The sequence below is a fragment of the Channa argus genome, unplaced genomic scaffold, assembly GCF_033026475.1.
Source record: "Channa argus isolate prfri unplaced genomic scaffold, Channa argus male v1.0 Contig065, whole genome shotgun sequence".
NCBI lineage: Eukaryota > Metazoa > Chordata > Actinopteri > Anabantiformes > Channidae > Channa > Channa argus.
This window is the reverse complement of record NW_027125284.1, coordinates 84534-106062: the sequence shown is the minus strand read 5'-3', so window position 1 is coordinate 106062 and position 21529 is coordinate 84534. Positions and strand designations below refer to the sequence as shown.

Genomic DNA, 21529 nt, shown 5'->3' with positions numbered 1-21529 from the left:
AGATTTAATACTATTTACAAAATATACAATTTATAAACAAAACCACGGCACAAAACCTAACAATTCAAAAATGCTAAATAAGGTTTGGAAACCAAGAACAGCAAACAGGTGCTGATGCCAGAAAGAGCCTCGCTAGCTGTTGGGAACCGTACTTTTAAAACTCCAGGAAGTGTAGGATGGACCAATCAGCTTCCTGTACTGCCCCCCAATCCGGCCAATCAGGCAGGGCACCTATAAGAACAAGAAAATAAAAACAACACATATGGCCAGGACCGTAACATGGTCTACTAGTAATGAAGCACGATGGTTGGCAAACCAATAAAGTAGCAAAACAGCAATGAAAGAACAAAATTTGATGAAAATATAGAACAATTTCTATGAATAAATAGGCAGTAACACCAGCTTGTGCTGCCCGTAAACCCAAGCAAAAAAGCTTACAGCACCTGGTATTCCCAGGCGGTCTTCCTACCAAGTACTAACCAGGCCCGGCTCTATTTGGCTGCCGAGATCGGACGAGATCGGGCGCTTAGAGAGCTGTGTGGCCGTAAGCTACATTTGACATCATCAACAGCTCTTAAAAACGCTAGAGAAGCAGAATGCATGACACTTGCTAAGAAGAAGATAAATGTGGCAAAGTACAAAGTACTATAACTGTACTGGTCTGTTACGCCCCTGTCTAGGGGGTCAGGGTGCAACATACAAAGATAAATTAGCATGTTCCCTCTCCGATCCCCAAACCAAAATCCAGGATCGAGATGTTCCAACAGAATGATATTTATTTTAAACGAAAGAAAGTGTCAAACAAAACATGACACTACAACTCAGGGCGAACCAAGGCCAACATAATAAACAAAATAAGCCATTTCCCACAGAAAGTGCTAGCTAGCCTGATAGAAATAAACAAACCAAAAGACAGTCGCTAACCCTAACTCCCTAATGTGAAAACGGTCCAAAGAAAATGGCAGTTCACCCCTACAGATTTAATACTATTTACAAAATATACAATTTATAAACAAAACCACGGCACAAAACCTAACAATTCAAAAATGCTAAATAAGGTTTGGAAACCAAGAACAGCAAACAAGTGCTGATGCCAGAAAGAGCCTCGCTAGCTGTTGGGAACCGTACTTTTAAAACTCCAGGAAGTGTAGGATGGACCAATAAGCTTCCTGTACTGCCCCTCAATCCGGCCAATCAGGCAGAGCACCTATAAGAATAAGAAAATAAAAACAACACATATGGCCAGGACCGTAACATGGTCTACTAGTAATGAAGCACGATGGTTGACAAACCAATAAAGTAGCAAAACAGCAATGAAAGAACAAAATTTGATGAAAATATAGAACAATTTCTATGAATAAATAGGCAGTAACACCAGCTTGTGCTGCCCGTAAACCCAAGCAAAAAAGCTTACAGCACCTGGTATTCCCAGGCGGTCTTCCTACCAAGTACTAACCAGGCCCGGCTCTATTTGGCTGCCGAGATCGGACGAGATCGGGCGCTTAGAGAGCAGTGTGGCCGTAAGCTGCATTTGACATCATCAACAGCTCTTAAAAACGCTAGAGAAGCAGAATGCATGACACTTGCTAAGAAGAAGATAAATGTGGCAAAGTACAAAGTACTATAACTGTACTGGTCTGTTACGCCCCAGTCTAGGGGGTCAGGGTGAAACATACAAAGATAAATTTGCATGTTTCCTTTTCCGATCCTCAAACCAAAATCCAGGATCGAGATGTTCCAACAGAATGATATTTATTTTAAACGAAAGAAAGTGTCAAACAAAACATGACACTACAACTCAGGGCGAACCAAGGCCAACATAATAAACAAAATAAGCCATTTCCCACAGAAAGTGCTAGCTAGCCTGATAGAAATAAACAAACCAAAAGACAGTCGCTAACCCTAACTCCCTAATGTGAAAACGGTCCAAAGAAAATGGCAGTTCACCCCTACAGATTTAATACTATTTACAAAATATACAATTTATAACAAAACCACGGCACAAAACCTAACAATTCAAAAATGCTAAATAAGGTTTGGAAACCAAGAACAGCAAACAAGTGCTGATGCCAGAAAGAGCCTCGCTAGCTGTTGGGAACCGTACTTTTAAAACTCCAGGAAGTGTAGGATGGACCAATAAGCTTCTAGTACTGCCCCTCAATCCGGCCAATCAGGCAGGGCACCTATAAGAATAAGAAAATAAAAACAACACATATGGCCAGGACCGTAACATGGTCTACTAGTAATGAAGCACGATGGTTGGCAAACCAATAAAGTAGCAAAACAGCAATGAAAGAACAAAATTTGATGAAAATATAGAACAATTTCTATGAATAAATAGGCAGTAACACCAGCTTGTGCTGCCCGTAAACCCAAGCAAAGAAGCTTACAGCACGTGGTATTCCCAGGCGGTCTTCCTACCAAGTACTAACCAGGCCCGGCTCTATTTGGCTGCCGAGATCGGACGAGATCGGGAGCTTAGAGAGCGGTGTGGCCGTAAGCTGATTTTGACATCATCAACAGCTCCTAAAAACGCTGGAGAAGCACAATGCACAACACTTGCTAAGAAGAAGATAAATGTGGCAAAGTACAAAGTACTATAACTGTACTGGTCTGTTACGCCCCTGTCTAGGGGGTCAGGGTGCAACATACAAAGATAAATTAGCATGTTCCCTCTCCGATCCCCAAACCAAAATCCAGGATCGAGATGTTCCAACAGAATGATATTTATTTTAAACGAAAGAAAGTGTCAAACAAAACATGACACTACAACTCAGGGCGAACCAAGGCCAACATAATAAACAAAATAAGCCATTTCCCACAGAAAGTGTTAGCTAGCCTGATAGAAATAAACAAACCAAAAGATAGTCGCTAACCCTAACTCCCTAATGTGAAAACAGTCCAAAGAAAATGGCAGTTCACCCCTACAGATTTAATACTATTTACAAAATATACAATTTATAAACAAAACCACGGCACAAAACCTAACAATTCAAAAATGCTAAATAAGGTTTGGAAACCAAGAACAGCAAACAAGTGCTGATGCCAGAAAGAGCCTCGCTAGCTGTTGGGAACCGTACTTTTAAAACTCCAGGAAGTGTAGGATGGACCAATAAGCTTCCTGTACTGCCCCTCAATCCGGCCAATCAGGCAGGGCACCTATAAGAATAAGAAAATAAAAACAACACATATGGCCAGGACCGTAACATGGTCTACTAGTAATGAAGCACGATGGTTGGCAAACCAATAAAGTAGCAAAACAGCAATGAAAGAACAAAATTTGATGAAAATATAGAACAATTTCTATGAATAAATAGGCAGTAACACCAGCTTGTGCTGCCCGTAAACCCAAGCAAAAAAGCTTACAGCACCTGGTATTCCCAGGCGGTCTTCCTACCAAGTACTAACCAGGCCCGGCTCTATTTGGCTGCCGAGATCGGACGAGATCGGGCGCTTAGAGAGCGGTGTGGCCGTAAGCTGCATTTGACATCATCAACAGCTCTTAAAAACGCTAGAGAAGCAGAATGCATGACACTTGCTAAGAAGAAGATAAATGTGGCAAAGTACAAAGTACTATAACTGTACTGGTCTGTTACGCCCCAGTCTAGGGGGTCAGGGTGAAACATACAAAGATAAATTTGCATGTTTCCTTTTCCGATCCTCAAACCAAAATCCAGGATTGAGATGTTCCAACAGAATGATATTTATTTTAAACGAAAGAAAGTGTCAAACAAAACATGACACTACAACTCAGGGCGAACCAAGGCCAACATAATAAACAAAATAAGCCATTTCCCACAGAAAGTGCTAGCTAGCCTGATAGAAATAAACAAACCAAAAGACAGTCGCTAACCCTAACTCCCTAATTTGAAAACTGTCCAAAGAAAATGGCAGTTCACCCCTACAGATTTAATACTATTTACAAAATATACAATTTATAACAAAACCACGGCACAAAACCTAACAATTCAAAAATGCTAAATAAGGTTTGGAAACCAAGAACAGCAAACAAGTGCTGATGCCAGAAAGAGCCTCGCTAGCTGTTGGGAACCGTACTTTTAAAACTCCAGGAAGTGTAGGATGGACCAATAAGCTTCTAGTACTGCCCCTCAATCCGGCCAATCAGGCAGGGCACCTATAAGAATAAGAAAATAAAAACAACACATATGGCCAGGACCGTAACATGGTCTACTAGTAATGAAGCATGATGGTTGGCAAACCAATAAAGTAGCAAAACAGCAATGAAAGAACAAAATTTGATGAAAATATAGAACAATTTCTATGAATAAATAGGCAGTAACACCAGCTTGTGCTGCCCGTAAACCCAAGCAAAAAAGCTTACAGCACCTGGTATTCCCAGGCGGTCTTCCTACCAAGTACTAACCAGGCCCGGCTCTATTTGGCTGCCGAGATCGGACGAGATCGGGCGCTTAGAGAGCGGTGTGGCCGTAAGCTGCATTTGACATCATCAACAGCTCTTAAAAACGCTAGAGAAGCAGAATGCATGACACTTGCTAAGAAGAAGATAAATGTGGCAAAGTACAAAGTACTATAACTGTACTGGTCTGTTACGCCCCAGTCTAGGGGGTCAGGGTGAAACATACAAAGATAAATTTGCATGTTTCCTTTTCCGATCCTCAAACCAAAATCCAGGATTGAGATGTTCCAACAGAATGATATTTATTTTAAACGAAAGAAAGTGTCAAACAAAACATGACACTACAACTCAGGGCGAACCAAGGCCAACATAATAAACAAAATAAGCCATTTCCCACAGAAAGTGCTAGCTAGCCTGATAGAAATAAACAAACCAAAAGACAGTCGCTAACCCTAACTCCCTAATGTGAAAACGGTCCAAAGAAAATGGCAGTTCACCCCTACAGATTTAATACTATTTACAAAATATACAATTTATAACAAAACCACGGCACAAAACCTAACAATTCAAAAATGCTAAATAAGGTTTGGAAACCAAGAACAGCAAACAAGTGCTGATGCCAGAAAGAGCCTCGCTAGCTGTTGGGAACCGTACTTTTAAAACTCCAGGAAGTGTAGGATGGACCAATAAGCTTCTAGTACTGCCCCTCAATCCGGCCAATCAGGCAGGGCACCTATAAGAATAAGAAAATAAAAACAACACATATGGCCAGGACCGTAACATGGTCTACTAGTAATGAAGCATGATGGTTGGCAAACCAATAAAGTAGCAAAACAGCAATGAAAGAACAAAATTTGATGAAAATATAGAACAATTTCTATGAATAAATAGGCAGTAACACCAGCTTGTGCTGCCCGTAAACCCAAGCAAAAAAGCTTACAGCACCTGGTATTCCCAGGCGGTCTTCCTACCAAGTACTAACCAGGCCCGGCTCTATTTGGCTGCCGAGATCGGACGAGATCAGGCGCTTAGAGAGCGGTGTGGCCGTAAGCTGTATTTGACATCATCAACAGCTCTTAAAAACGCTAGAGAAGCAGAATGCATGACACTTGCTAAGAAGAAGATAAATGTGGCAAAGTACAAAGTACTATAACTGTACTGGTCTGTTACGCCCCAGTCTAGGGGGTCAGGGTGAAACATGCAAAGATAAATTTGCATGTTTCCTTTTCCGATCCTCAAACCAAAATCCAGGATTGAGATGTTCCAACAGAATGATATTTATTTTAAACGAAAGAAAGTGTCAAACAAAACATGACACTACAACTCAGGGCGAACCAAGGCCAACATAATAAACAAAATAAGCCATTTCCCACAGAAAGTGCTAGCTAGCCTGATAGAAATAAACAAACCAAAAGACAGTCGCTAACCCTAACTCCCTAATGTGAAAACAGTCCAAAGAAAATGGCAGTTCACCCCTACAGATTTAATACTATTTACAAAATATACAATTTATAAACAAAACCACGGCACAAAACCTAACAATTCAAAAATGCTAAATAAGGTTTGGAAACCAAGAACAGCAAACAGGTGCTGATGCCAGAAAGAGCCTCGCTAGCTGTTTGGAACCGTACTTTTAAAACTCCAGGAAGTGTAGGATGGACCAATCAGCTTCCTGTACTGCCCCCCAATCCGGCCAATCAGGCACGGCACCTATAAGAACAAGAAAATAAAAACAACACATATGGCCAGGACCGTAACATGGTCTACTAGTAATGAAGCACGATGGTTGACAAACCAATAAAGTAGCAAAACAGCAATGAAAGAACAAAATTTGATGAAAATATGGAACAATTTCTATGAATAAATAGGCAGTAACACCAGCTTGTGCTGCCCGTAAACCCAAGCAAAAAAGCTTACAGCACCTGGTATTCCCAGGCGGTCTTCCTACCAAGTACTAACCAGGCCCGGCTCTATTTGGCTGCCGAGATCGGACGAGATCGGGCGCTTAGAGAGCTGTGTGGCCGTAAGCTGCATTTGACATCATCAACAGCTCTTAAAAACGCTAGAGAAGAAGAATGCATGACACTTGCTAAGAAGAAGATAAATGTGGCAAAGTACAAAGTACTATAACTGTACTGGTCTGTTACGCCCCTGTCTAGGGGGTCAGGGTGCAACATACAAAGATAAATTAGCATGTTCCCTCTCCGATCCCCAAACCAAAATCCAGGATCGAGATGTTCCAACAGAATGATATTTATTTTAAACGAAAGAAAGTGTCAAACAAAACATGACACTACAACTCAGGGCGAACCAAGGCCAACATAATAAACAAAATAAGCCATTTCCCACAGAAAGTGCTAGCTAGCCTGATAGAAATAAACAAACCAAAAGACAGTCGCTAACCCTAACTCCCTAATGTGAAAACGGTCCAAAGAAAATGGCAGTTCACCCCTACAGATTTAATACTATTTACAAAATATACAATTTATAACAAAACCACGGCACAAAACCTAACAATTCAAAAATGCTAAATAAGGTTTGGAAACCAAGAACAGCAAACAGGTGCTGATGCCAGAAAGAGCCTCGCTTGCTGTTGGGAACCGTACTTTTAAAACTCCAGGAAGTGTAGGATGGACCAATCAGCTTCCTGTACTGCCCCCCAATCCGGCCAATCAGGCAGGGCACCTATAAGAACAAGAAAATAAAAACAACACATATGGCCAGGACCGTAACATGGTCTACTAGTAATGAAGCACGATGGTTGGCAAACCAATAAAGTAGCAAAACAGCAATGAAAGAACAAAATTTGATGAAAATATAGAACAATTTCTATGAATAAATAGGCAGTAACACCAGCTTGTGCTGCCCGTAAACCCAAGCAAAAAAGCTTACAGCACCTGGTATTCCCAGGCGGTCTTCCTACCAAGTACTAACCAGGCCCGGCTCTATTTGGCTGGCGAGATCGGACGAGATCGGGCGCTTAGAGAGCGGTGTGGCCGTAAGCTGCATTTGACATCATCAACAGCTCTTAAAAACGCTAGAGAAGCAGAATGCATGACACTTGCTAAGAAGAAGATAAATGTGGCAAAGTACAAAGTACTATAACTGTACTGGTCTGTTACGCCCCTGTCTAGGGGGTCAGGGTGAAACATACAAAGATAAATTTGCATGTTCCCTCTCCGATCCTCAAACCAAAATCCAGGATTGAGATGTTCCAACAGAATGATATTTATTTTAAACGAAAGAAAGTGTCAAACAAAACATGACACTACAACTCAGGGCGAACCAAGGCCAACATAATAAACAAAATAAGCCATTTCCCACAGAAAGTGTTAGCTAGCCTGATAGAAATAAACAAACCAAAAGATAGTCGCTAACCCTAACTCCCTAATGTGAAAACACTCCAAAGAAAATGGCAGTACACCCCTACAGATTTAATACTATTTACAAAATATACAATTTATAAACAAAACCACAGCACAAAACCTAACAATTCAAAAATGCTAAATAAGGTTTGGAAACCAAGAACAGCAAACAGGTGCTGATGCCAGAAAGAGCCTCGCTAGCTGTTGGGAACCGTACTTTTAAAACTCCAGGAAGTGTAGGATGGACCAATCAGCTTCCTGTACTGCCCCCCAATCCGGCCAATCAGGCAGGGCACCTATAAGAACAAGAAAATAAAAACAACACATATGGCCAGGACTGTAACATGGTCTACTAGTAATGAAGCACGATGGTTGGCAAACCAATAAAGTAGCAAAACAGCAATGAAAGAACAAAATTTGATGAAAATATAGAACAATTTCTATGAATAAATAGGCAGTAACACCAGCTTGTGCTGCCCGTAAACCCAAGCAAAGAAGCTTACAGCACGTGGTATTCCCAGGCGGTCTTCCTACCAAGTACTAACAAGGCCCGGCCCTATTTGGCTGCTGAGATCGGACGGGATCGGGCGCTTAGAGAGCAGTGTGGCCGTAAGCTGCATTTGACATCATCAACAGCTCTTAAAAACGCTGGAGAAGCAGAATGCATGACACTTGCTAAGAAGAAGATAAATGTGGCAAAGTACAAAGTACTATAACTGTACTGGTCTGTTACGCCCCTGTCTAGGGGGTCAGGGTGCAACATACAAAGATAAATTAGCATGTTCCCTCTCCGATCCCCAAACCAAAATCCAGGATCGAGATGTTCCAACAGAATGATATTTATTTTAAACGAAAGAAAGTGTCAAACAAAACATGACACTACAACTCAGGGCGAACCAAGGCCAACATAATAAACAAAATAAGCCATTTCCCACAGAAAGTGTTAGCTAGCCTGATAGAAATAAACAAACCAAAAGACAGTCGCTAACCCTAACTCCCTAATGTGAAAACAGTCCAAAGAAAATGGCAGTTCACCCCTACAGATTTAATACTATTTACAAAATATACAATTTATAAACAAAACCACGGCACAAAACCTAACAATTCAAAAATGCTAAATAAGGTTTGGAAACCAAGAACAGCAAACAGGTGCTGATGCAAGAAAGAGCCTCGCTAGCTGTTGGGAACCGTACTTTTAAAACTCCAGGAAGTGAAGGATGGACCAATCAGCTTCCTATACTGCCCCCCAATCCGGCCAATCAGGCAGGGCACCTATAAGAACAACAAAATAAAAACAACACATATGGCCAGGACCGTAACATGGTCTACTAGTAATGAAGCACGATGGTTGGCAAACCAATAAAGTAGCAAAACAGCAATGAAAGAACAAAATTTGATGAAAATATAGAACAATTTCTATGAATAAATAGGCAGTAACACCAGCTTGTGCTGCCCGTAAACCCAAGCAAAAAAGCTTACAGCACCTGGTATTCCCAGGCGGTCTTCCTACCAAGTACTAACCAGGCCCGGCTCTATTTGGCTGCCAAGATCGGACGAGATCGGGAGCTTAGAGAGTGGTGTGGCCGTAAGCTGCTTTTGACATCATCAACAGCTCCTAAAAACGATAGAGAAGCAGAATGCACAACACTTGCTAAGAAGAAGATAAATGTGGCAAAGTACAAAGTACTATAACTGTACTGGTCTGTTACGCCCCTGTCTAGGGGGTCAGGGTGCAACATACAAAGATAAATTAGGATGTTCCCTCTCCGGTCTCCAAACCATAATCCAGGATCGAGATGTTCCAACAGAATGATATTTATTTTAAACGAAAGAAAGTGTCAAACAAAACATGACACTACAACTCAGGGCGAACCAAGGCCAACATAATAAACAAAATAAGCCATTTCCCACAGAAAGTGCTAGCTAGCCTGATAGAAATAAACAAACCAAAAGACAGTCGCTAACCCTAACTCCCAAATGTGAAAACAGTCCAAAGAAAATGGTAGTTCACCCCTATAGATTTAATACTATTTACAAAATATACAATTTAAAAACAAAACCACGGCACAAAACCAAACAATTCAAAAATGCTAAATAAGGTTTGGAAACCAAGAACAGCAAACAGGTGCTGATGCCAGAAAGAGCCTCGCTAGCTGTTGGGAACCGTACTTTTAAAACTCCAGGAAGTGTAGGATGGACCAATCAGCTTCCTGTACTGCCCCCCAATCCGGCCAATCAGGCAGGGCACCTATAAGAACAAGAAAATAAAAACAACACATATGGCCAGGACCGTAACATGGTCTACTAGTAATGAAGCACGATGGTTGGCAAACCAATAAAGTAGCAAAACAGCAATGAAAGAACAAAATTTGATAAAAATATAGAACAATTTCTATGAATAAATAGGCAGTAACACCAGCTTGTGCTGCCCGTAAACCCAAGCAAAAAAGCTTACAGCACCTGGTATTCCCAGGCGGTCTTCCTACCAAGTACTAACCAGGCCCGGCTCTATTTGGCTGCCGAGATCGGACGAGATCGGGAGCTTAGAGAGTGGTGTGGCCGTAAGCTGCTTTTGACATCATCAACAGCTCCTAAAAACGATAGAGAAGCAGAATGCACAACACTTGCTAAGAAGAAGATAAATGTGGCAAAGTACAAAGTACTATAACTGTACTGGTCTGTTACGCCCCTGTCTAGGGGGTCAGGGTGCAACATACAAAGATAAATTAGGATGTTCCCTCTCCGGTCTCCAAACCATAATCCAGGATCGAGATGTTCCAACAGAATGATATTTATTTTAAACGAAAGAAAGTGTCAAACAAAACATGACACTACAACTCAGGGCGAACCAAGGCCAACATAATAAACAAAATAAGCCATTTCCCACAGAAAGTGCTAGCTAGCCTGATAGAAATAAACAAACCAAAAGACAGTCGCTAACCCTAACTCCCAAATGTGAAAACAGTCCAAAGAAAATGGTAGTTCACCCCTATAGATTTAATACTATTTACAAAATATACAATTTAAAAACAAAACCACGGCACAAAACCAAACAATTCAAAAATGCTAAATAAGGTTTGGAAACCAAGAACAGCAAACAGGTGCTGATGCCAGAAAGAGCCTCGCTAGCTGTTGGGAACCGTACTTTTAAAACTCCAGGAAGTGTAGGATGGACCAATCAGCTTCCTGTACTGCCCCCCAATCCGGCCAATCAGGCAGGGCACCTATAAGAACAAGAAAATAAAAACAACACATATGGCCAGGACCGTAACATGGTCTACTAGTAATGAAGCACGATGGTTGGCAAACCAATAAAGTAGCAAAACAGCAATGAAAGAACAAAATTTGATAAAAATATAGAACAATTTCTATGAATAAATAGGCAGTAACACCAGCTTGTGCTGCCCGTAAACCCAAGCAAAAAAGCTTACAGCACCTGGTATTCCCAGGCGGTCTTCCTACCAAGTACTAACCAGGCCCGGCTCTATTTGGCTGCCGAGATCGGACGAGATCGGGCGCTTAGAGAGCGGTGTGGCCGTAAGCTGCATTTGACATCATCAACAGTTCTTAAAAACGCTAGAGAAGCAGAATGCATGACACTTGCTAAGAAGAAGATAAATGTGGCAAAGTACAAAGTACTATAACTGTACTGGTCTGTTACGCCCCTGTCTAGGGGGTCAGGGTGCAACATACAAAGATAAATTAGCATGTTCCCTCTCCGATCCCCAAACCAAAATCCAGGATCGAGATGTTCCAACAGAATGATATTTATTTTAAACGAAAGAAAGTGTCAAACAAAACATGACACTACAACTCAGGGCGAACCAAGGCCAACATAATAAACAAAATAAGCCATTTCCCACAGAAAGTGTTAGCTAGCCTGATAGAAATAAACAAAGCAAAAGACAGTCGCTAACCCTAACTCCCTAATGTGAAAACAGTCCAAAGAAAATGGCAGTTCACCCCTACAGATTTAATACTATTTACAAAATATACAATTTATAAACAAAACCACGGCACAAAACCTAACAATTCAAAAATGCTAAATAAGGTTTGGAAACCAAGAACAGCAAACAGGTGCTGATGCAAGAAAGAGCCTCGCTAGCTGTTGGGAACCGTACTTTTAAAACTCCAGGAAGTGTAGGATGGACCAATCAGCTTCCTATACTGCCCCCCAATCCGGCCAATCAGGCAGGGCACCTATAAGAACAACAAAATAAAAACAACACATATGGCCAGGACCGTAACATGGTCTACTAGTAATGAAGCACGATGGTTGGCAAACCAATAAAGTAGCAAAACAGCAATGAAAGAACAAAATTTGATGAAAATATAGAACAATTTCTATGAATAAATAGGCAGTAACACCAGCTTGTGCTGCCCGTAAACCCAAGCAAAGAAGCTTACAGCACGTGGTATTCCCAGGCGGTCTTCCTACCAAGTACTAACCAGGCCCGGCTCTATTTGGCTGCCGAGATCGGACGAGATCGGGAGCTTAGAGAGCGGTGTGGCCGTAAGCTGCTTTTGACATCATCAACAGCTCCTAAAAACGCTGGAGAAGCAGAATGCACAACACTTGCTAAGAAGAAGATAAATGTGGCAAAGTACAAAGTACTATAACTGTACTGGTCTGTTACGCCCCTGTCTAGGGGGTCAGGGTGCAACATACAAAGATAAATTAGGATGTTCCCTCTCCGGTCTCCAAACCATAATCCAGGATCGAGATGTTCCAACAGAATGATATTTATTTTAAACGAAAGAAAGTGTCAAACAAAACATGACACTACAACTCAGGGCGAACCAAGGCCAACATAATAAACAAAATAAGCCATTTCCCACAGAAAGTGCTAGCTAGCCTGATAGAAATAAACAAACCAAAAGACAGTCGCTAACCCTAACTCCCAAATGTGAAAACAGTCCAAAGAAAATGGTAGTTCACCCCTACAGATTTAATACTATTTACAAAATATACAATTTATAAACAAAACCACGGCACAAAACCAAACAATTCAAAAATGCTAAATAAGGTTTGGAAACCAAGAACAGCAAACAGGTGCTGATGCCAGAAAGAGCCTCGCTAGCTGTTGGGAACCGTACTTTTAAAACTCCAGGAAGTGTAGGATGGACCAATCAGCTTCCTATACTGCCCCCCAATCCGGCCAATCAGGCAGGGCACCTATAAGAACAAGAAAATAAAAACAACACATATGGCCAGGACCGTAACATGGTCTACTAGTAATGAAGCACGATGGTTGGCAAACCAATAAAGTAGCAAAACAGCAATGAAAGAACAAAATTTGATGAAAATATAGAACAATTTCTATGAATAAATAGGCAGTAACACCAGCTTGTGCTGCCCGTAAACCCAAGCAAAAAAGCTTACAGCACCTGGTATTCCCAGGCGGTCTTCCTACCAAGTACTAACCAGGCCCGGCTCTATTTGGCTGCCGAGATCGGACGAGATCGGGCGCTTATTTTTTTTTTTTTTCTCTTTTTATTATCAAAAATACTCTTTTACATTTTGGTGAAGACAAATACAAAGGTGCTTAAAATCAGAAAATAACATACATATTTTACATTTGTATATTCATTTCCCATTTCAAAACAGAACAAAATTATGAAAAAACATCTCAAATTATACACACATATTAAACACAAAAAGACCCAAACAGGAGTAAACCCCTACCCATTTTATCCCAACCTACCATTAACCAAAATCCACCACCATCCGCCCTTCTCTATCTACACCACATAGATCATTCTTCGCCCCCCACCTTCTTTCAAAACCATCCTTATCCGCTTCATAAAAGATTTTCAAATAGCATTTAACCAAATTCTTACACAGTGCCGTTCTACTTATTATTTTACCCCCAAAAAGTGCATGGTTTCTTGCAATATATAAAACATGACGCGCCACACTCAATACCAAATTCACCATATCCAGGTTTATGCCTTTTTCCGTTTTCTCAACCCCAAAACACCACACCCAGCTCCATTTCACTCCTTCCAACCCGATCACTTTACATTTCTCAGTTAGAACTGTCCTCACCCAATCTCTAAAAACCCGTGCTACCCTACAATGCAGCATAAGATGATCAAAGTCTTCATCCTCCCATTCACACACCGCACACGTTCTTGAATGTATATCACAATTAATTCGGTGGAGGACGACAGACACCAACACTCTTCTGTGCATCAACAGAAAATTTGTGTTAGCAATGGCTGGCGTCATCCAGTGCATGTATACATTTTCCCATATATCAGTAATGGAACGGGAGGGAAAAATCTGGCTCCACGCTGTGTTGGCTGCAGGTTGTTTGAATATATTCTTTAATAGGACTGAGTACCAGAATTTAGTAGGTAATTCTATCAGATTCCTGTTCTTTATATCACATGACAAGGTGAAAACAATTCCATCCCCTCCCCCCAGACCATCTTGTGTCCCCTGTAAAACTTCTCTCCATCTCTGTGGCCACCCCTGATGGAATTCTCTCCCTAATTCCCGGATAACTGACCTTGAGATTTTGTATCCTTTTCCTTTCGCTCTAAAAAACACCTCATCCTCATCAAACACCCCGTCTTGGTTTAAAAGATCTCTCACCTGTTGCACCGCTTTCCCCAGCACACCCCGGTTCTTCAGGAGGCCTGCCCGACCCTGCAGGCAGGGATTTCCAAAGATGGGTTGGTTCAACACATCCCACTTATTAGTCACCATGCACTGCAGGTGAGGCAGGACATCAGCCCATGCCTCTGCCGCCTCCTGGAATAGCATGCACGCTCCGGGCACATGCCGCGCCAGCTCGACGCTGCACAGGTTGAAAATCCCACCCGTCCCCCTATTCCTTATGTCTAACCACATATAGTCCTGCCATATACCACATGCTGACTTGTCCAAAAGCTTCTTATATAGCTTAATTCTAAGTGATTTAATTTTTGTTTTTAAATCACACAGCTGTAACCCACCTTTTTTATATGGCCCAACCAGTGTATTATGTGCAATCTTCATCGCTCTTCCTTTCCACAGGAAGTCTTCTATGGCTCTGCTCAGGAGGACCAACAAATCGCCCGGCAGGTGACAGACTTGCATGGCGTAAACCAGCCTCGGTACTATTACAGAATTCACTATTATTACCTTCCCTCTCAAACCCAACCCTCTCATCTTCCACAGTCCGAGCCTAGATCTACACCACGCAATATGCTCCAACCAGGTTCTTCGAATGCTTGCCTCCATTTGAGGTCCCATGTAGACTCCCAGGAGTTTAAACTCCTCCTCTCCCATTTTGAACCCCTGCCCCTCACCACCTAGATCAGTCCCAGGGCCAAGAATTAGTTTAGATTTATTGTTATTGACTCGCGCCCCTGTGGCATGCTCATATGCAGTTAGGTGACCGAGCACCCGTTGCAAGCTGTTCCTATCTTTAACCATTATGTTAATATCATCTGCATATTGTGCAATTCGAAAGTCTGAGCCAGTCGGTGATTGTATTCCATTTATTTTTGTATCGCTTAAGATTAATTTCGCTAGGGGCTCGGCCACTATTGCATAAAGCATAGCCGACAGGGGGCACCCCTGCCTAACCGACCTCTCCAAAGGGAAGGGATCAGTCAGGAAGCCATTACATTTGACAACACTAGTAGCTCGGCCATACAACAGCTCCACCCATGCTCGAAAAGTTGGGCCGAACCCAAAAACCCCCAGACACTCAAAGAGGAACTCGTGACTCACCCTGTCAAACGCCTTCTCTAGGTCCACACTCAAGTAGATGCCACCTGTGGCCATTAGCTGTTGAAATGAGAATCTGGTTGACAGGATACAATCAGCAATATCCCTCCCCGGAATGCTATAAGTCTGGGTAGGCCCAACTATCGACCCAATCACTCTTTTGAGTCTGGACGCCAGCACCTTAGCCAGGATCTTGTAGTCAGTATTGAGCAAACTAATGGGCCTATAATTCCCCAAGTCGGTCCTGGCTCCCTTATTCTTGTAAACCAGAGTGATCACGCCTCTCACGAAAGACTCCGCACATCTGTTCTCCGTTTGCATGGCAGAGAACAACCTACAGAGGACCGGAGATAGCAAATCCTTATAGGACTGATAGAACTCTGCCGAGAGGCCGTCCAGACCCGGGCTTCTAGCTCTATGCATTTCAGCAATGGCTGCACTGATTTCCTCCGGGTGGAGGTCGCCATCACACATAGCCGCGTCCTCAGGACCGAGAGAGCAGCCGACATTACCAAGTATTTTATCTCTTTGTGCTTTTCCTATATTTTGTTTACTGAAAAGATTAGAGTAAAAATCCTGTATAGTTTGTAATATATCTACTAAATCGGTGTGTGTATTGCCTTCAGAATCCTGTATTTCTGTTATGTATGTTTTGGTCTGCCTTCTCTTTTCTAAGCCCAAAAAGTATGCTGTACAGCGCTCTCCCTCCACTACATGTTGTATTTTGCTGCGGATCACTGCCCCTTTACATTTTTCCTCATCTAGGTGTGCTAGTTGCTCTCTCAGTCCAAGATAGCCATCCAGGGGATGGCCATGCCCAGCTTCAACAAGCTCAATTTCCCTTTTCAGACGGTGTCTCAACTCAGCCTCCTTAGCTCTTTCCCTTAGCCTTTTCTCTCTGCTCAGTGCAATGCAGCGCCTCCTAATTTTAAACTTGGCGTGCTCCCACCACTCAATGATATCTACTACAAATTCACTTTCTTCACACAGAGCAGAGAGAAAAGACTTCATTTTATCTTTAAAAAATGAATCCTCCAGGAGGGCTGAGTTAAAACACCACACCCCTCCATTCCTCTGCATGCTACCCTCCCCAAGAGTCACATTCAGCGAGGCATGATCACTCCATGTGCAGAAATTATATTCACACTTTTTTAACATAGGAATCAAGCCCGACGCCAGCAAACACAGGTCTATCCTAGACTGCTTTAGTTTGCCCAATACTACTTGCCTGCGCGAATACGCACGGGTGCCAGGGTTCAGAACTCTCCAAGCATCAATCAAATCACCCTCAGTCATCCACTGAAAAACAGCCGATCTACTAGTGTCTGTTTTGAAAACGTTGTTTGCACTCACATCCAGCCCAGTTAGAGCAACATTCCAGTCCCCCACCACTACCGAGCGATCGTCCGTCCACCTTTTACAGCGGCCAAAAAAAACCCTCCTTTCACCCTCACTGTTTGGGCCATATAGATTTAGAATTCTGTAGTTTCTATTGTGATATACAGTATCTAGAACCAACAGTCTCCCTTGGTTATCCTTAAAAACCTCTGTCACATTCTCAAAAACACCTGGCTTTACAAATACTGCTACACCTGCGGTTTTGTCAGCAGAGAGGGAATAAAACAAATCCCCTCTCCAAAAAGTATTTATTTTGTCTATTTTTTCCATAGTCCATCTACATTCCTGGACGCACAGGATGTCACAGTCCATGTCTTCACACAGTCTTTTAATTTTCCATACCTTTCCTAGGCCGTTTAGGTTTTGGGACTGGAGATGCATGAAAAGGATCACACAAAAGGGGGTCATCTATCTCTGGCCTGTTTCTTCCCTTTCCCTTTGCCCTCTGCCACACTTTCCCCGGACTTCTTTTGTCCTCTTTTCCTCATGTGCCTTACTTGCTGAAAGTCCATCTCTGCCTCTGATTCATCACCGTCAGCCTGAGGAGTCGATACAGCAATTTCTAGAGCAATACCTCTGGGGTCAGGTAATGGCTCACCTTGAATTGGAAGTCTAGACAGAGGAGCCTGAAGCATACCCCTCTCGGCCTCTTCAGGGTGACTGGCTACTTCTCCACTCCACTCCGCCAACACTAGATCCAGACTTGACCCAATCTCATTCACATTGTTTTCCTTTTTATTCTCTGAAAGGACCAGTTCACTGGCCTGAGTCTCCATTAACTCTCCTCCCCCCTCCTCATATTCACTTGCTCCTTCACTGTCAAGATCCAGTCCTACCTCCTCTGGGGGCCTTATTCCAGCATCCTCATTGGGGATCAGTCCCCTGTGCCCCTCTCCAGACTCTATTGCATTGTTTTGACACACACATTCCTCCTGTGGACTATGGCATGAGTCACATCTATGCTCCTGGGCATCACACTCCCTCGCATAATGACCCTGTCTGTTACACTTAAAACAAGTGAAATCTGGGCAATCTCTGACGATATGCCCAGGCTGTAGACACATCCTGCATACCTTAACTTGATTATTATGCATTACCCTGAAATACTCTGGGCCAGTTGCTGTCATAAACTTTGCGGAGTAAGGCAGTGATTGCACAGTCTCATTGAACTTAACTTTTAGATATCTGGTGCCATCAGCCACATCAGTTCCTGGCCACAGTCTCCTTTTTATTGGGGAGATTGCTGTTACTCCCCAAACATCAAGCTTCTCTAGTATTTCTTCATCAGAAATATAAGCTGGTAAGTTTAAGAAGGAAACCACCAACTCATCTATTGCCAAAGACTTTACCATCACTACTGCTCTCCCCACTTTTAGTCCATCCAACAGTCTCTTTTTCCCAGCTTCATTCTTCACAGTCACTTCAAATTTATTTGGTCCTGTCTCTCTCAGTGCCCCAATTCCGCCACACACCTCTCTTATGGCTCGTAATAGTTCCATAGTTTTTAGCCGCTCTTCCCCTATTACTTCTGCCAAAACAGTCAACTCTTTCTCATACCTTGTTTCCTTTCTCGCTTCTCGTCTTCCGCTCATCTCTCCTTTTATTCTTGCCATCTCTTCATGTTGTTTTCCAGCAACTGCATTACCTCCAACAGCCGGCCATCTCTTCTGCCTTTCCCCAACAATCCACGCCTTCTCCGGCAGCCGTTCTGTGCTTTTGCTGGCGCATGGTCTCACAGTATCCCCTGCAGCCGTCCTCCTTCCCCCATCTTCCACATCACGGTGTTGTTCTCCAGTTTCCACCATCTTGCAGTTCTCTATCAGATTTCCTCTTATTCCTTTCATCTCTCTTGATTTTTCCAGTGAAGAAAAACTCCTCTCATTTCTCAAACAAAAACCAGGAAGTGCCGACATTGGCCGAGAAAAACAATGATAGAAAAAAATAAGGCATGGAAGCCAACTAAAGGCGCCCCCGTACGGACAGAAATCCGCCGGGGGGATAAAAAACAAAAAGCCAAAAACCAAAAACCACTATTTAGTATGGGGAAAAGAAGAGCAAGAAAAAAACCAAAAACCAAAAAATCAGCAGCTCTCACACAGGTCTGCTTCCTGCAGCACACTCTCAAAAAGAACACACCTCCTCCCCCAACCAACAGCAAACAGGTGCTGCTGCCAGAAAGAGCCTCGCTAGCTGTTGGGAACCGTACTTTTAAAACTCCAGGAAGTGTAGGATGGACCAATCAGCTTCCTGTACTGCCCCCCAATCCGGCCAATCAGGCAGGGCACCTATAAGAACAAGAAAATAAAAACAACACATATGGCCAGGACCGTAACATGGTCTACTAGTAATGAAGCACGATGGTTGGCAAACCAATAAAGTAGCAAAACAGCAATGAAAGAACAAATTTTGATGAAGATATAGAACAATTTCTATGAATAAATAGGCAGTAACACCAGCTTGTGCTGCCCGTAAACCCAAGCAAAAAAGCTTACAGCACCTGGTATTCCCAGGCGGTCTTCCTACCAAGTACTAACCAGGCCCGGCTCTATTTGGCTGCCGAGATCGGACGGGATCGGGCGCTTAGAGAGCGGTGTGGCCGTAAGCTGCATTTGACATCATCAACAGCTCTTAAAAACGCTGGAGAAGCAGAATGCATGACACTTGCTAAGAAGAAGATAAATGTGGCAAAGTACAAAGTACTATAACTGTACTGGTCTGTTACGCCCCTGTCTAGGGGGTCAGGGTGCAACATACAAAGATAAATTAGCATGTTCCCTCTCCGATCCCCAAACCAAAATCCAGGATCGAGATGTTCCAACAGAATGATATTTATTTTAAACGAAAGAAAGTGTCAAACAAAACATGACACTACAACTCAGGGCGAACCAAGGCCAACATAATAAACAAAATAAGCCATTTCCCACAGAAAGTGCTAGCTAGCCTGATAGAAATAAACAAACCAAAAGACAGTCGCTAACCCTAACTCCCTAATGTGAAAACAAGAGAAAACAATCAAAAGAAAATGGCAGTCCACCCCTTCAGATTTAATACTATTTACAAAATATACAATTTATAAACAAAACCACGGCACAAAACCAAACAATTCAAAAATGCTAAATAAGGTTTGGAAACCAAGAACAGCAAACAGGTGCTGATGCCAGAAAGAGCCTCGCTAGCTGTTGGGAACCGTACTTTTAAAACTCCAGGAAGTGTAGGATGGACCAATCAGCTTCCTGTACTGCCCCCCAATCCGGCCAATCAGGCAGGGCACCTATAAGAACAAGAAAATAAAAACAACACATATGGCCAGGACCGTAACATGGTCTACTAGTAATGAAGCACGATGGTTGGCAAACCAATAAAGTAGCAAAACAGCAATGAAAGAACAAAATTTGATGAAAATATAGAACAATTTCTATGAATAAATAGGCAGTAACACCAGCTTGTGCTGCCCGTAAACCCAAGCAAAAAAGCTTACAGCACCTGGTATTCCCAGGCGGTCTTCCTACCAAGTACTAACCAGGCCCGGCTCTATTTGGCTGCCGAGATCGGACGAGATCGGGCGCTTAGAGAGCGGTGTGGCCGTAAGCTGCATTTGACATCATCAACAGCTCTTAAAAACGCTAGAGAAGCAGAATGCATGACACTTGCTAAGAAGAAGATAAATGTGGCAAAGTACAAAGTACTATAACTGTACTGGTCTGTTACGCCCCAGTCTAGGGGGTCAGGGTGAAACATACAAAGATAAATTTGCATGTTTCCTTTTCCGATCCTCAAACCAAAATCCAGGATTGAGATGTTCCAACAGAATGATATTTATTTTAAACGAAAGAAAGTGTCAAACAAAACATGACACTACAACTCAGGGCGAACCAAGGCCAACATAATAAACAAAATAAGCCATTTCCCACAGAAAGTGCTAGCTAGCCTGATAGAAATAAACAAACCAAAAGACAGTCGCTAACCCTAACTCCCTAATGTGAAAACAAGAAAAAACAATCAAAAGAAAATGGCAGTCCACCCCTACAGATTTAATACTATTTACAAAATATACAATTTATAAACAAAACCACGGCACAAAACCTAACAATTCAAAAATGCTAAATAAGGTTTGGAAACCAAGAACAGCAAACAGGTGCTGATGCCAGAAAGAGCCTCGCTAGCTGTTGGGAACCGTACTTTTAAAACTCCAGGAAGTGTAGGATGGACCAATCAGCTTCCTGTACTGCCCCCCAATCCGGCCAATCAGGCACGGCACCTATAAGAACAAGAAAATAAAAACAACACATATGGCCAGGACCGTAACATGGTCTACTAGTAATGAAGCACGATGGTTGACAAACCAATAAAGTAGCAAAACAGCAATGAAAGAACAAAATTTGATGAAAATATGGAACAATTTCTATGAATAAATAGGCATTAACACCAGCTTGTGCTGCCCGTAAACCTAAGCAAAAAAGCTTACAGCACCTGGTATTCCCAGGCGGTCTTCCTACCAAGTACTAACCAGGCCCGGCTCTATTTGGCTGCCGAGATCGGACGAGATCGGGCGCTTAGAGAGCGGTGTGGCCGTAAGCTGCATTTGACATCATCAACAGCTCTTAAAAACGCTAGAGAAGCAGAATGCATGACACTTGCTAAGAAGAAGATAAATGTGGCAAAGTA

At 42.6% G+C, this 21529-nt stretch overlaps 1 non-coding gene and 15 pseudogenes across 1 annotated transcript; all 16 read right to left on the bottom strand.

Moving 5' to 3' along the window:
* Nucleotides 1–431: 431 nt before the first annotated feature.
* LOC137119997 (5S ribosomal RNA) lies at nt 432–550 on the bottom strand (annotated as a pseudogene).
* Nucleotides 551–1407: 857 nt separating this feature from the next.
* LOC137119969 (5S ribosomal RNA) lies at nt 1408–1526 on the bottom strand (annotated as a pseudogene).
* Nucleotides 1527–2383: 857 nt separating this feature from the next.
* On the bottom strand, nt 2384–2502 carry LOC137119990 (5S ribosomal RNA; annotated as a pseudogene).
* An 857-nt stretch (nt 2503–3359) lies between these two features.
* Nucleotides 3360–3478, bottom strand: LOC137119928 (5S ribosomal RNA; annotated as a pseudogene).
* Nucleotides 3479–4335: 857 nt separating this feature from the next.
* Nucleotides 4336–4454, bottom strand: LOC137119927 (5S ribosomal RNA; annotated as a pseudogene).
* Nucleotides 4455–5311: 857 nt separating this feature from the next.
* On the bottom strand, nt 5312–5430 carry LOC137119965 (5S ribosomal RNA; annotated as a pseudogene).
* An 858-nt stretch (nt 5431–6288) lies between these two features.
* LOC137119996 (5S ribosomal RNA) lies at nt 6289–6407 on the bottom strand (annotated as a pseudogene).
* An 856-nt stretch (nt 6408–7263) lies between these two features.
* LOC137119987 (5S ribosomal RNA) lies at nt 7264–7382 on the bottom strand (annotated as a pseudogene).
* Nucleotides 7383–8239: 857 nt separating this feature from the next.
* Nucleotides 8240–8358, bottom strand: LOC137120040 (5S ribosomal RNA; annotated as a pseudogene).
* An 857-nt stretch (nt 8359–9215) lies between these two features.
* Nucleotides 9216–9334, bottom strand: LOC137119971 (5S ribosomal RNA; annotated as a pseudogene).
* Nucleotides 9335–10191: 857 nt separating this feature from the next.
* On the bottom strand, nt 10192–10310 carry LOC137119972 (5S ribosomal RNA; annotated as a pseudogene).
* An 857-nt stretch (nt 10311–11167) lies between these two features.
* On the bottom strand, nt 11168–11286 carry LOC137119925 (5S ribosomal RNA; annotated as a pseudogene).
* An 857-nt stretch (nt 11287–12143) lies between these two features.
* LOC137119989 (5S ribosomal RNA) lies at nt 12144–12262 on the bottom strand (annotated as a pseudogene).
* A 7087-nt stretch (nt 12263–19349) lies between these two features.
* Nucleotides 19350–19468, bottom strand: LOC137119920 (5S ribosomal RNA). The gene has a single exon (XR_010913717.1). It is a non-coding gene; the product is annotated as a 5S ribosomal RNA (ribosomal RNA).
* Nucleotides 19469–20335: 867 nt separating this feature from the next.
* Nucleotides 20336–20454, bottom strand: LOC137119924 (5S ribosomal RNA; annotated as a pseudogene).
* Nucleotides 20455–21322: 868 nt separating this feature from the next.
* Nucleotides 21323–21441, bottom strand: LOC137119923 (5S ribosomal RNA; annotated as a pseudogene).
* Between the last annotated feature and the right edge of the window lie 88 nt (nt 21442–21529).